The sequence below is a fragment of the Tenrec ecaudatus genome, chromosome 1, assembly GCF_050624435.1.
Source record: "Tenrec ecaudatus isolate mTenEca1 chromosome 1, mTenEca1.hap1, whole genome shotgun sequence".
NCBI classification, from domain to species: domain Eukaryota; kingdom Metazoa; phylum Chordata; class Mammalia; order Afrosoricida; family Tenrecidae; genus Tenrec; species Tenrec ecaudatus.
The window spans coordinates 245570275-245583806 of record NC_134530.1 but is presented as its reverse complement, the minus strand read 5'-3'; the positions used below and the strand labels follow the sequence as shown (position 1 = coordinate 245583806).

General features: G+C 52.4%; 1 pseudogene; it reads right to left on the bottom strand.

Annotated features, from left to right (window-relative positions):
• Nucleotides 1–3294: 3294 nt before the first annotated feature.
• On the bottom strand, nt 3295–4261 carry LOC142439990 (glyceraldehyde-3-phosphate dehydrogenase-like; annotated as a pseudogene).
• Between the last annotated feature and the right edge of the window lie 9271 nt (nt 4262–13532).

The following is a 13532-nucleotide window of genomic DNA, read 5'->3' as shown; positions in this document are numbered from 1 at the left end:
CTACCACAGGGTATAAGCATGACTCGCATACCAACATCAAATGAACATATCAAGCATTTTATTCAACTATTCACTGGTGAGGGAGCCAGGAAGGTGTTACTAGTTCCGTGTACATAGGCAGAAAAAGAATGCCAAAAAGAAAGTACAAATAGGTGAAGCAGGTTAGAAGTCATTATTTCTCACCAAGCACAGATGGTTTGCTTTTCTATGGACAAAAGTCGTGTGTGTGTGTGTGTGTGTGTGTGTGTGTGTGTGTTCTCCTCAATTCTCTCTAGTGTACAGCGTTGGAAATAATGAAGGGCGGAGACAACTTGGAGAGGTGCATCAGACAGGTGATGCTTTCTTCCTCCTGCCTCATCAGCCGGTGTGAGTGGAGCTCGTAGCTCCGGTGGCAGATCTGAAACCTGGTCCTTTTCCTCGCCCTGGGGGCTCCTCAGAGCTCGGCCAGTGGCTCACAGAAACGTGAGAAGCTGGAACATATGTTCAGGGTCAAAAATAGGAGTGGTGGGGTGGGAGGAGAAGAGGCAAGGTCGGACCAGATGTTATTGCAGCAGCCGGTGGCACTCAGCAGTGGCCAAGCCTAGGCATTTACCTCACTGTTGCAGGGCCATTTGGAGCCGCCGCTGGCCTGCAAAACCAAACGCATTGCCACCGAATCCATTTTGACAGGGCAAACTGCCCCTGGGCATTTCCAAGCCCGTAACTCTTTCCAGGAGTTGACACTCTGCTGGTGGTTTCCACCTGTCAGCCTCGTGGCCGACAATCCAGGGCACTATGCGCTATGTCCCCAGTGCACCTTCCAGTGGCCACAGCCACCAAAACGAGGCGTCTCTCATTGACCCGGGAACTCCTGGGGTGGCACAAATGGTTAACTCATTCTGCTGTTAACCGAACGTTTGGTGGTTTGATTCCACGGAGGGACACCTGGTGATCCACTTCTGAAAAGCGGCCATTAAGCATTTCATGGTGCACAGTGCACCTCTGACCCACGCTAGTCAGAATCACCTCATTGGCCGCTGGTTTCAGGTAATGACCTAGAGTCTTTGTCCATCTCTTGAAAGCTCAGTAGTGGCAGGAGCCTCACTCTGGGCGCGCTAGGGGACATCCTGATGGCCCAGCCTCCTGAGGTTGGGAGAATACCCAAGCCCTCCCAAACTTGGAATCTCCCCAGGCCAGGAAAGATGCTCAGATGGTAGACAACAAAATGACAAGTGCCCTGGTGGTGTGGTGCTGACACTTTGCGTGCAAGGCTGGCAGTTCAAAACCACAAGCGCACTCTGTGGGAGAAAGATGAGTCTTTCTATTCTCGTAAATCGTCACAGACTTGGAAACCCATAGAGGCAGTTCCACACTGTCCCGTAGGGATGCTGTGCATGAGAACTGACTCCAAGGCAGGGCGTTTGGGACCAAGGGGATCTTCCTGTTCTGGGTTCCCAAGCTCGTTTCATCCATGCCCAGTTATGACAAACATAAGAGGTGCACACCTCCCTTTAATTTTTTGAGCACTTTTAAGGTATTCAGTCATGACCTCAAAGGAAGCTTGAGGTCTCTGGATCACTTTTGCTGACTCCAAACCCCTTCTTCGTGTTCAGTACTCTGTCCCTGTTTCAGCACAGCCTCCCTATTACGAAAACTCCGCCAGGTGACAGAGCCAGAACAAACCCCTAACTTGTCACTCTTCCTGCCCAGTGTTCTTACACCACATCACAGCCACATCAACTTCTCTGAGAGACACTTAGCAAGAAAGAGCTGTAGGACTGTCTCAGCAGGTCTGTTCTTCCTCAGGTCTAAGCACCCCTGCCTGTTGATTCCCTCACTCGGTGGGGAGACAGCCCCAAAGACCCAACGGGGGCCTTGCCTCAGGAACTCAGAAGAGAGTACTTAGCAAGCACCAAGGCATGGATAATGACTCCCACAGCCTGCCAACCCCACTGGAACACCAAAGACTGAACAGCTGGCCCTCAGTCAAAGCAGCTAAAGAAACCTCCCAAAGTCCCCATGTTCCCATCTGCACCCCAGCAGGCAGCTCCTTCCAGTGAAAAAGGAGGCATCTCCAGTGACCCTGAAACTAAAGGAAAGGTGCTGGTCTCAATGGACCTGCAAGCCTTGAACCCGCCCCACATGCGAAATCTGCTCCTCCTCACCCACTACCTTCCCCAAACAAACAAACCTCACAGCCACCAAGGCTATGCCGCTGATGAGCCCCCACCTCACTAGCCTCTACAGGGCCATTGTCCTCGTAGCTGGAGTGTCTCAAGACTTCAGAAACCAACTCTCCTAGGAGCTCGGAGCAGAAAGGCCCCCAGACCAGGGGGTAGGGGAGTGGTGTCTAATCCTCCCTCTGCTGCCAAGCAAGCTGCCCTCAAACCGATTCCTCCATCGTGGACATGCATCAGCTCACGCACCAACAGCCACGCCTTTGCATCTTCATGGACGGTATCTGTCAACACACGTGGAGCAAACATGAAGTGCTGAGTGAGAAGGTGGTGGAGGTGGTGGCGGCTGCTATTGTTGAGGCCCGCTCCTAGCAACCTTCTGTACAACGTAACCGAGTATTGCCCAGCCCTGCGCCACCTGCAGGACTGCTGATGTGGCTGAGCCTGTGATTGGAGCTCCTGGGTCAAGCTCTCTCTGTGCCGGCATCATTCATTCCCACCGACCATTCCCAAGGATTGATCTTTCCCGGTGTTGTCGTCACAACAACCATGACAACGTGCTTTGTTTGGGTTTTTTCAACCTTGCTTATAAACAGCCTTGTTTATAAACAACTGTGTCTTCTCAGAGTGATTTATTTCAATAAGATCTCAGTGTATTTTATTAGATTTCAATATTCTTTGCCAACACCACAGTCCAAATACACCAGTTCTTCTTCGGTCTTCTCTTTTGTTGTCTGTGAAATACAGTGCCCTTGCTTTGGCTTCTGGGCTGCATGGAGCACCAGAATGGAAAAGGACACCCAAGGGATCCCAGAATGGACATGCCAGAAAGTTTCCATAATAATGCATCGTAATGTAATTCTATTTTTATTATTTATTTATCTCGCTGGGTACTGTATACTTTATTGATCACACATGACAAGGTTGGGGGTAGAGTGTACTTTATTGATCACACATGACAAGGTTGGGCTCTCTGAGCCCCCCCCCCTTGCTTCAGGGAGTCTGGATGGACACGTGAGATGGTTTTGATATTCTCAGTGTGCCTGGAGATCAAGTTGGGGCAAAGACTCCCCAGCAGCTGAGGGTCTCTCTCTTCCTCTAGTGCTGTTGTTGGGGCTGCTGGTCCAGGGTGGGGCTCTTATCCCTTGGAGACCATGTGGACCGTGAGGTCCACCACCCTGTTGCTGTAGCCAAATTCATCGTCATCCCAGGAGACGAACTTGACAAAGTGGTCGTGGAGGGCAATGCCAGCCCAGCATCAAAGGTGGAAGAGTGGGGTCACTGTGGAGCCACAGGCGGCATCCCGGGCTACAGTGAGGACCAGGTGAGGGGACCATCTGATGGCTGTTTGTCCACCTTCTTGATGCCATTGTACTTGGCAGCTGTCTCCAGACGGCAGGTGAGATCCACAGTGGATACATTGGGGTGGGGACACTCAAGGCCATGCCAGTGAGTTCCCCATTCAGCTCGGGGACAACCTTGCCCACACCCTGGGCAGCGCCAGTAGAAGATGCAGGGATGATGTTGGGCAGCCCCATGGCTATTGTCCCAGAGTTTCCCAGAGGGGCCATCCCCGGTCTTCTGGGTGGCAGTGATGGCGTGGCCTGTGGTCATGAGACCCTCCACGAAGCCAAAGTTGTCATGAATGACCTCGGCCAGGGACTCAAGCAGTTGGTGGTGCAGGAGGCATTGCTGACCATCTTGAGGGCGTTGTCCTGCTTCTCGTGGTTCACACCTGTCACAAGCATGGGGGCAGGGGCCAAAGGGACAGAGATGATCACCCTTTGGACACCACCCTTCAAGTGGACCCCACCTTCTCTGTGGTTGTGAAGCCACTAGTGGGTCTTAGACATACTCAGCTCCAGCCTCAAAGCACTTGATGTTGGAGGGACCTCGCTCCTGGAAGATGGAGATGGACTTTGCATTGGTGGTGAGCTTCCCTTTGAACTTGCCTTGGGTGGAATCATACTGGACCATGCAGCCATGTAGTCCAAGTCAACCAAGGGGACACTGAGGGCAACAATGTGCACTTTACCACAGTGGAAAGCAGCCCTGGTGACCGAGCGCCCAATGCAGCCAACTCTGTTTACTCCGACCTTCTCCATCGTGTCTCTGTGATACGGCTGGGACTGCACGGGAGTGGGAAGATGCGGCTGCCTGTCACTGGAGGAAGAGCAGAGAGCCTACTTTTATTTATTTTGCTTGTGATTCCTTACTTCAAGAGTCAGCTCTGGTGGTGTAGCGGTTACACGTTGGGCTGCGTGCGATCCGCATGTTTGGTAGTTCAAACCACCAGCAGCTCCCCAAGAGAAAGACTGGGATTTCTACCCTGGTGAACATGTCCAGTCGTGGAAGCCCACAGCGAGTCACTGTGAGTCGATGGCAGTGAGTTTGGATTTCGGTTTAGAGAAAGATTCATGTCATTCGTGAATATGGGAGAATTATCCGGGGGTGTGGGGTGTGTGTGTCCAAGCTGCACCGTTTCTTTCTGGCATGCTGATTATATGTGTATGAGATCTGCTCAAAACATCGATTTACTGTCCATCACCTTCTTCCCTTGCACCCAAACCTGGGCAATTGCTGCACCTTTATCTTCCAGATAACTTTGTTTCTTCTTCAGTTATTTACTCTTTCTGGTGTATTTTTAAATTGTACTGGCTGCTTTTTTTACTTCTAGAAGTCTGTTGCTTGTTGGTTGACCTGATAGTTTCATAATAGAGTCATTGCATGATTTTCTTATTTTTTTTCAGCTTCATTTTAAGTTCCTGTACCTTTGGCAGTGCCTGGGTTCTGTGCTGGGCTGCTCGCCGCAACGTCAGCAGTCGGACCCACTCGCCTGCTCTGCGGGAGGGAGATGGGTCTTTCTTTCCCTCACAGGGTTAGAGTCTCCAGTCCTACTCTGCCCTATAACATCGCTATTGGTAGGACTTAACTTGATGGTGGCGAATTTGGAGTTTGGGGAATGATTTGATGCTCCAAGGGAGGAGATAAACAAAGCTGTCTGCTCTATAAAGATTTATAGTTTAAAAAAAAACCTGTGGAAGGCCCTCTGAATCAGAACTGATTTGATGGCAGTAGGTTATCGATTAGTAGGGCATTACCTAAGTAAATAGTCTTACATGCATTTGATGGAGTACTATTCAATCACTAAAACCATTGAGTAGACGTCTAAGGACTGAACCGAACAAACTAAAAAGTTATATAGGGCGGAAAAGAGCAAACTGGAGAAGAAACTTAGAGTGTATTTTAAACAGTATGTGATTATCTTATAGTAAATACATGTATGACTCATTATTATAACTTACTACGCATTAAATAGGCTAAATGCATCATCTAGAAATGTGTGCCAAAGAAGGACGGAGCACCTCTTACCTGTGTCCCCACCTCAGCCCCGCCCTGGCCAGCCCCAGCCTTCTGATCAATAGTGTGGTTTTTCTAATCATTCTCCCAAGGTTCCCGGGTGGCCCAAACTGTCTGCGCTCAACACTCACCCAAAGAGGGGCCGCTCACACCACTCAGGGCACTCAGGCAAGAAAGGGTTAGTGGTCTCCTTCCAATGGAGACCCAGAGCCATGGTCGTCTGCCCCACCACCTAGACAAGCATCTCCCTGGCCGGTAAGAGAACTATTTAGTGTTGCCTTTGCCCGTCAATTAGCCTGTGGGGCATCGGACAGAGTAGGAGCGATTTCCCTGGCAGCCTTAGGGGCCCTTCCACTGACAGCAGGACATCAGAGCGTGCTCCACATGCTTTGAATTCTTACACAGATGCCAGGCCTGCGGGCTGCCCTCTGGGGCAAAATTAACCCCCTGACCTTCTGAAGCTTCATCTGATGCCAGCAAGGGCTCTAGCCGGACTTGGCAGTGATCAACTGTGGCCTCTAGGTATGTGACAGAACAGAGATCTGCTCTCTCCTCCTCCCCCCTCCTTCCCCTCCTCCTTCTCAGCTCTGTGCCTGGAAGGGTCCTGGGGGCCCCTCCAGGGAGACAGACATCTCTGGTCCTTGTGCCCTGCCTACTTCCTTAAGAAAGACCTTCTAGGAAATGCAATGTCCCCTGCCAGGTCTGTCGGGAAATTTTACTGTTTTGGTTGTTAGGGGGCGTCCCGGTGGCTCCCACTCATGACGACACTGTGTACCGCAGAACCAAACACATCTGGCTCCCGTGCCATCCACACCATCATTGGTACTTTGGGGCCCATTGTTGTGGCTGTGGTGTCCATCATCTCCGTGAGGGTCTATTACAGGTTTTTGTAGCCCTTGGACTTAGCGTGCCAACTGAAAGCCCAGGGGTAATCCTTTATTTCTCTGTCTCCCTTTCCACTTCCACAGCCTTGGCCAGTCTCATCAGTTGTCAGTCCCAGGTCCTTCCTAAAGGTCTCTGCTTCTCTGTCTCACTGTCACCACCCTAACAGAGCCACCGAACGACATCTTTTCTCTCTTTCCCTCCATCACTCTCCTGTGAATGACAGCCCCATTGAGAACATGCCAACCATGGCAGCAGCCTCATGTCCCAGGAGAATTGTGCTCATTTTGCAGTACTGGATTGCCTGGAAGGAGATCACCAGGCCTTTCTTCCAAGACACCTCTGGGTGGATTTCGAGCTCCGATGCTGTTTGTAAGGGACTTCCCCAGTAGCCTGGGTGGAATGCCTAAGTCAGAGCTGATCACTCTCCAGTTACAAGTCCTCAAAGAGCTTCCTGACAACACTCAGAATCAAATCCCAACTGCTTCCATGGCCCCAACCACCCATCCCTCTGTCTCCTCCTCCCAATCGTGTCTCTACCCTGTAGTCCTAGCTCACGACTCTTCAGCCACACCCTGGGCTCCTGATTGCACCTTGAACATATCAAACATAGCCCAACTCAGGGCCTGGGCAACTCCTTCATGATCCAGAACTCATGTCAGTCTCCCTCCTCAAGAAAAGGCCTCCATGACCACCCTTTCTAGTCTCCTAACCCGCCCCCACCCCCATTATTGTTATCAGTAGAAGCCTACTAGGGGCAGCCCCATGCACATGGAATGAAACACTCCCAGTCCCGTGCCATCCCTGTAACTGGCTGTGATTGGATGGTTGAGCTCCATCGCATTTGCATGGGCTAATTTTCAGAAATAGCTCATTAGGCATTTCTTTTTTTTAATCAAAATACCATTTTCTTGGGGCTCTTACAACAACTCTTATTATAATCCATACATCGATTGTATCAGGCATATTTGTACATATGCTGCCATGTGTCTTTTCTAGAGATTTTTCTATTGAGCCCTTGGTATCAGCTCCTTGTTCCCTACCCCCACCCACTCTTGTGACCCCTTGATTATAAAGTATTTTCATGTCTCACACCGACCGCTGTCTCCCTTCCTCCATGGTTTCTGTTGTTCTTCGCCCTGGAGAGGGGTGGATGGTTATGTGTTTATGATTACGATCAGTCCCCTTCCTCTCTTCCTCCAATTCCCTCTACCCTTCTGGTATTGCTATTCCTGGATTCCATGTGTTGTGAGCACTTATGTCTTATGTATACCTGTGCACATGCTCCAATGTAGTCCAAAGTGAGAGGCAACACTGGGGTCATGGTAGTGGGCTGTGAGGAAGCCTCAAGGAACCAGAGGAATATTGTGTGATTCATCAGTGCTTAACTGCACCCTGGTTGACTCATCCCTTCCCTGTGACCCCTCTGTGGGGGGTGTTCCATTGTCTACAAATGGGCTTTGGGTCTCTGCACTGGCCCTCTTTGTTCTCAACAATATGTTTTTGTTTGTTATGGGTCTTTTGATGTCTGTTGCTCAGTCTCAATGACACCTCATGTGCTTCTTCCATGTGGGCTTATTGCTGCTCTGCTTGATGGCTGCTTGTTGAATTTCAAGCCTTTAAGACCCCAGATGCCATATCTTTTAATAGCTGGACACCATCTGCTTTCATCACATTTGCTCATGCACCCATTTTGTCTTCAGCAATTGTGCCGGGAGGGGGAGACTCACAGAATGCCAGGTTGTTAGAACAAAATGTTCTTGTATTGAGAGAGGGTGTGAGCAGAGGCCTGCAGTCCATCCACTACCTCAGTGCATTGCCATATAAATATGTGTGCACAGGCCAATACCTCTGCTTTTATGGATTAATGTATTTACGTATGTACGTCCACCATGTGCCTATACCTCTATCCATAGCTTTGCTTCCCAGATCGTTCCTCTTTCCTTCTAGCTCCCTTCTGCCCCACCATCATGTTCCCCTACTTCCACCTCTTAGTACTTCCTCTCAGCTAGATTGCTGCTGCTCCAATATCCCCAGGATCTCTACATCCTCCTTGTTGTCGATTTTCATTCCCTAGTTGTTCCCGTCTATGGCATTGTTTGCTCACTGCACCCTTCCCCGGTCACCGTCTCCCCGCAATTCCCTCTGGGACCCTTGGTCCCGTTGCTGAGCTTGCTTCCCCATCCCTGTCTTATGTAAGTAGGCAAACCAACAATGACACTGACCAAACAAAAAATTTTAAAAAGAGAAGAAACGTACATAATTCCAGGTTCATTTGGCATTTCTCTCCAGTGTATGTTAGGCTGGAAGTTGCCCTGAAATCTGTTCAACATCACAGCCGCATGCAAACTTCCACGGACAGACAAGTGGCCTGCACTTGGTGAATCAAACTTAGGTGTCCCCCATGGAAGATGAAGATTTGACCACCGCATTGGGCTGGATTGTCTAGAGAAACAAAACCAGTGAAGTTTATATCATGTATATATTTAGAGAGAAGTTTATATCAAAGAAATGGCTCTGACATTATAGAGGCAGGCGAATTCTAAAGCTGTGGGTCAGGCTGCAGGCTTCTCTTGACCTGAGTAACTGCGGGAGCTGGCTATCTCAGGAGATCACAGGCTTCCGGCCACAGAGGTGCATGCATCTAAGGTCAGTCATCCAGATGGCAGGCTCAAGATCACCCCTAGGGTTGACAGACAATACAGCAGCCATTGAACAAGATGGAGGTCACTGAGCCAGACTCAGACCCAGCAAACGGCAAGCAAGCTTTCCCACAGTGTCCACGCATACTGGAAGCAGGCTATATATCTGAGGAAACTTCCTTGCAATTGATTGGATGAGGCTGTGATCTGAGGTAAGGGTGTTGCTTTCTCACCGTTATCTTGTTACAATGGATTGGCTGCTCATAGCAGATCCCATTGTGGAAGTGATTGGGCTGTGTTAGATCATATCATGGGGGAGTACTAGGTCTTAACTGCCAAACCACTGAGAATCCTGGCCCGGCCAAGCCAATGACACAAAAACGTAACTATCACCACTATGGAACCATCACACACAGATCACCCTGACTTGGCACCATCTGAAATTGTCTTATTTTATTCACTCGTGTTGATGTGTACCCATCGAAGGTAAAGTTTAAAAGAGCAGGGACCTCGCTTGTTCATCCTCCTGCTCCCCACGGCTGGGGTAGAGCCTGGTGACACAAGGGTGACCTTTCCAGAGTGGAGCTGGCATGAATGGGGTCTCCACCTTCACCTGCTGCCAGGTCAGGATCGGTGTCTGTGCTGGGATGAGCTCACCCTTTGCACACCCTTCCCTAACCCGTCCTTGTAGGGGACGTACTGGGTGGAGGCCTGCATGGTCCTCTGATCTTTCCCTACCCAGGCAGGTTTGCTAGTGAGAGACCGTGCCCACGGCAGACAGCCTGCCTGCAGAGTGGGGGAGAGGCAGTGAGGAGAACCCAGCTCTGGGTTTTCAGGCTTCTGCCAGGAGGTGGCATGCATCACTTCCTCTGACACTTCACCGGGCAAAGCCAGTCATGTGCCCTTGCCTGGGCTTCACTGGACAGAAACGACTAATCTACCACCTTTGACTTTTTCTGTGTCCTTGTTCATTGCTTCCATAGTCAGGGAACAGAGTAGGTCCAGTAAAGAACAGGAGGGGCTCCCCTTGACTGGGCTCTGCCCTCTCTAATTTCCAAGCACCAGGCCAGCATTTCAGACCGACCTTAGTGCTAAGTGTGGAGCATGGACTAGAGCCGCGGTTCTCAACCCTTTGGGGGTCAAACGACCCTTTCACAGGAGTCGTCTGATTCATAACAGTGACAAAATGACAGTGATGAAGTAGCAACTAAAATAATTTTATGGTTGGGGAGGTCACCACAACATGAGGAACTGTATTAAAGGGGGGTGGGCGGCATGAGGAAGGTTGAGCGCCACTGGAATAGAGGGCTCAGGACTGGAGACAGGGAGGCCACTCAAGAACAGGCTCTGTGGCCCAAGTGAGGAGGAAGGATAGGTCAGGTTCCCCCCAGAGGGTCTGTTGGGAAACTGGATGAATGGAGGTGTCCCGCCCAGAGCTGGGAACATGCAAGAGGCCCCTCTGAGTACCCACTGAGAGTGCGCACCAGGAAACCAGGGTCCACGAAACAGGGCAAACACACCACTCCGTTCCAGAATCCATGAGTAGGTCCCGTCGCCGCTCTTCTGTGGAACCCTAGGGTTGGCACTGGGTTAAGGAAGGTCCAACAGCCAGCCCAGGATTGGGGTGGCACCAGGGAGGGGGCTAGGACACACAATTTAAGGAGCCCTTTGCCCCCAGGCTTCAGGGTCATGAGTGCACGGAGCTGAGAGCGGCTCCTTCACTTGTGTGCCTTGGGCGCCTGGCTCCCATCAATCACCTTGTTCCCCGCCCTGACAGCCACAGGAGTCGTCCCCCCCCCCCCCGCCAGCCCAAACCCAAACTCGCTGCCATGGACTTGATGCTGACTCATCCTGACCCTATAGGGCAGTGTGGGGCCACCCCTATGGACGTCCCTGAGAGATTATACATCTTTACGGGAATGGAAAGTCTCATTCTCTCAAGGAGTGTCTGGTGGATTCGAACCGCTGACCTTGTGCTTAGCAGCCCGTGGTATAACTAGGATGACTGTGGGTCCATAAGCATTGTTTGTCACCTGCTGGTTGCAGATTGTGTCTCCAGGACCCCTGGAGGGGGTGGGTGGTGTCTGGTGGGTCAGGCACCAATGCTGATGTGTTCTGGGTGGGCCTTGCCCACAGCCCACCCTGCCCATGGCCCTCTGCCTCAGACTCCATTCTGCTGGACACCTGTACCCACCTGCTGGTTTGTACTGACCCTCCTGGGCATCACAGCTCTGCTGGACACCAGGAGGACAGCGGGGATTCCGTGGAAGGATTCTTACCTTCCATGCAAGAGGCCCAGGCACGTGTCGTCACCACCCATCTGGTAGCGGACATTTGAGAATCGCTATGATGATGACCAGGTTTCAGTGGCACTTCCAGACTAACACAGACTTGGAAGAAAGGCCTGATCATCCACTTCGGAAAAGCAGTCAGCAACCTTACACAATGCTCCTGGTCCGTAACCACCCCTGGGAGGGCCAGGCAGCGTCTTCTTCTGTGGTGCACGAGATTGCCTTGTGTCCAGTCAACTTGGCAACAACGACTGGGCACCCCACACTCCTGCAGGTCCCACAGACCACCCAGGTTTCAGTTTCTAGCTCCCGGGCCTGCCTCCTATGCGGTACGGCCACACAAGGGCCCCTCTGTGAACACCCCACAGGAAGCCGCTCCCTCGGGGCGGCCCACGCCCGCCAAGCAGGCCGAGAGCCACCCCACAGGCGGCGCCCGGCCGGCCAGTCTGTGTCCTGCACCAATGGCGTTTGTCCACCCTTTCCAGCCTGTCAATGGGCCACCTGGTTACAGGAAACCCATAAACACGGCGATGCGGCCAGGGGTGGGGCTGAGGTGCCAACAGCTCCCCAATTTTTGTTTGAACAGAGAAAAACACCCAGTGCCCAAAGCCTCAGAGCAGAGCCTGCAACTGCGCTTCAAAAATAAATAGGTAAATAAGAATAATGTCGAGACTGTGTTTGCAGTCAAAGGAAGGTGCTGGAATTAAGGACTGGGACAGGATGAGGGGAGGGGACACCTACACACACGCAGCCAGGGGCAGTGCTTAGAAACAGGCCTGCCCATGACCCCTGCCTCTCGGCGGCGTGCTGATCTCACAGTGAGCTGGTGTAGCTCAGAGCAAAGGCACACAAGCGCCCAGTATCACACCATACTGGTCTGCCTCCCTCTGCACCTCCCTCTTGCTCCTGGGCCTCCTCCACCTGCACCTGCCTGCCTGCTCCTGGGCAGCCTCCCCCTGCACCTCCTCTCCTGCTCCTGGGCCTCCTCCCCATGCACCTCCCCTCCTGCTCCTGGGCCTCCTCCCCCTGAACCTCCCCTCCTGCTCCTGGGCCTCCTCCATCTGCACCTCCCCTCCTGCTCCTGGGCAGACTCCCAAGCACCTCCTCTCCTGCTCCTGGGCAGCCTCCCCCTGTACCTCCCAGCCTGCTCCTGGGCAGACTCCCTTTGCTGCTGTTATTAACGGATGGACGTGGAACTGTGGCCCCAGGTCCTGGTGAATCATGCACACCGTGCTGGGCGGTTGTGATCCACGGGGGTTCCAGGCCTTTCTTCCTGGTCTGTTCTAGTATCTGGAACCACAGAAACCTGTTGAACCTCATCGCAGCTTTCTGACTGCACTGACAGGCCAGTGCTGGCTGCCGCTGAGGTGCATGGGCGAGGGCTTGAACCCGGGTCCGCAGGGCGAAGCTGAGAATTGTACCACTGACCTGCCGCTGCCCTCGCCCTCCTTAGATAATGTGACACACCTGGGTGTCCCCTCTGAGAAGATCTCTTCTCTAGCTCCCCACTGGAGGGCAGTCCCCAGTGTGAGCACAGGAGAGAGGGCGCTACCTTTCCAGCCTGGCCCTGCCAGGATTGACCCCTGGGCGGATTGACCTCTGACCTATGGGGAGAGCTTGCGCCACCTTGCTGAGACCGGCTCTGGTTCATGCAGCGGGGCTTCCAGGGAGCCTGGAGCAGGGCCCCGGAGCCCTCTTTCCTCCTGTGCTCACTCCTGCTGCTTCCTCGAGTCCAGCCCCTGTCCCAGGACTCCAGGCTAGGGGTCTTGAGTAGGGCTACTCGATCATAGGCAGGGGGCCCAGCTTCGTTTGCATGTGGGATGAGAAAGACACCTTCTTTGGTATGGGTCCCCGCGCTTTGTCCGCACAGTCTGGCCACTGCGGCAGGAGGGCTCTGGGGACACCCCCAGGGGCGTGCCCTCTCACAGGCAGACGCTTGTCGTTCTGAGTGGTCTTTCCAGAGCAGTCTGTGAGAACAGACCAGGGGACAGGGGTGGGAAGGGGATCTTGGGTCAGGGGTCAGGAGAAGGGTACCCGAATGACTTCAGTTTGGGGAGCGGATAACTGATGGATTGTGAAGATAAATCTCAGCTCAGACTCTGTTCCTCGCTTTGATGAAGGTCGCAGACCTCGGTGAACCGAAGTTCTTCCTCAGGAGGTGGAATCACGAGAGGCAACATAGAGAAAGTGCCCGGGATGGC